Source organism: Geospiza fortis, unplaced genomic scaffold (genome assembly GCF_000277835.1).
Source record: "Geospiza fortis unplaced genomic scaffold, GeoFor_1.0 scaffold128, whole genome shotgun sequence".
Lineage (NCBI taxonomy): Eukaryota > Metazoa > Chordata > Aves > Passeriformes > Thraupidae > Geospiza > Geospiza fortis.
In genome coordinates, this window is record NW_005054420.1 from 1,916,533 (window position 1) to 1,918,504 (window position 1,972).

Consider the following 1,972-nt stretch of genomic DNA (forward strand, 5'->3'; position numbering starts at 1 on the left):
ATCATAAAAAGGTTTCCAACTGCTCCACAGCATTTACAGAAGATGGATAATGCTGCAGTCTCTCAGGCCTGCTAAAGTCAGGTTTCCAGTGTTTCTACAGTGAGGCTGTAGGTGTATATGAAGGGGAAATAAAGTTATCCAAAGTTGTGTAAATAGTGCTATTTTCATTGTGTGCCTGCAGCCAGCCAAGGCATGGGGTACAGCACAGCCTCCCCAGGGCTCACTCGGCCCTGCCTGCTGCAGCCTGAGCTGGGCAGGGGCTGCGCACAGCTGGGGGCACCAGGAACACTCCAGACACCCACCACATCAGCACTTTGAATTACCAGGGGAAGGGCTCCACTGCAGGGACATGGGGACATTGGCTTGTGCTGGAGCAGGGAGCCAAACATTCAGAGAAAAACGCTCAAATTGAAACCAAGCTCAGAATGCACCAAACCACAGCAGCACTGGCTGGTGCAGCACTGTCCCTCCCACGGCTGATGAGCCATCACTGGGCAGGGCCAGGGGAGCTGACAGCTGAAAAACACTTGGCCAGTTTCAAGAATCAGTCTCGTCTGGCAAGTGTTTTCTCCTCTGCACAGGAAATCAGACATATGCTGCAGGGAATGCCTCCAAACCCACACACAACACAGGAAAATCTCTGCCACGTGCCTGGGGCTGGGGTCACTCCTGCCCTGGGAGGCTGAGCTGCTGGCCAGCCCCAGACCCGAGGGTGCCACGGGCAGAGGGGATCAGGCAGGAAAAAGGGCCCCAAATGGCCCAGCAGGGCATGGTCCAGGCACAAGCAATGAGGGTGCCATAAATCTACAGCCTCAGCAATTCGTATCCACCCTCCAAAAGCCAGTGTAACAGAGCATCTCTCAAACGTTCACAAGAGCAGGGAACTCCAGGCAAGTCAGAGCTGCTGCCCAAAGGGATCTGCAGCCACATCTGAGCTGAAACAGCAGCAGGGGCTGCAGAATCCCTCTGAGCTGGGGCGCTGGGCTGAGCACTACCCTCAGGTGGCCCCAGGCATCCCGCATGGCCCTGGCTCCCACTGGGAAGGAATGGCCCTCTCTGCAGCCTGGGCTCCATGCTGGCTCCCATGGCTGTGCACAGATGGCACTGCCGGGGCAGTCAGACTCAGAGGCCACAGGAGGGACAGGGCAGCCATGCACAGCCCCTGCCATGAGCTCACAGCAGGCTCTGGGCGCCCACAGCACACAGCTCTGTTTTAGTTTTAAACATCAATGGAAAATCTTTACCTCATTCACTAAAAGCATTTTAATGTCTTTGCACATGAAAAAAATTACTAAAATGTATTAGCGATTTGGATTTGATTCAGTCAGCAGGACTGAGAGCACTTTTTTCACTTTGAGTCCAGGTTCAGAGCACTAATCACTAAGTTCTGCATCATTTCCTTTACATTTCATTTCTATGTCATTTTTTCATTCATTAGCTATGAGCATGAGTGGTGCCAGAGTGCCCTTAGGTGCCCCGTGGGGCACTCAGAGTGAGATCCATCCATACTGAGCTGCTGGACCAATCCAAGCTAAAGGCAAGTCACCCCCAGGCCATTCCTTGGCAGTCAGGTACCCCAGAGATGACTGGAGCAGGCTGAGAGCTCCTTCCATCACCTTGGAGGGTTCCGGTGCTCACTGAGGAGCTGCTGAGGCAGACCCAAGGCACTGCCACCTCCAGCCCTGCCCTGCCCCAGCCCCTGGGCAGCATTCCCAACAGGGGCTCTGCTGTAGCTCCTCACCTGCAGAGAGCAGGGCTGGCTGGGGCAGCATCGCCACCCGGCCCTCTCTGTCTGCATTCCACAGTTTTTCATTGGAGCAATTCCCTGCCCTGATCCCCTGGAGCGGGATGGGAGGAGCCGGTCCCTGCTCAGTCTGGGGTCCGTGCCAGCAGCCTGGCTCTGCCTTGTGCGCCATGCCAGCAGCATCCCGCGGAGCCACAGGCTCCCAGTGCCCACATACACCCGCTAAAA

At 55.7% G+C, this 1,972-nt stretch overlaps 1 protein-coding gene across 1 annotated transcript in view; it reads right to left on the reverse strand.

The window, feature by feature from the left end:
• Positions 1-1,972, reverse strand: part of RAD18 (RAD18 E3 ubiquitin protein ligase) — a 37,947-nt gene that overhangs the window by 35,075 nt on the left and 900 nt on the right. The window lies entirely within an intron of this gene.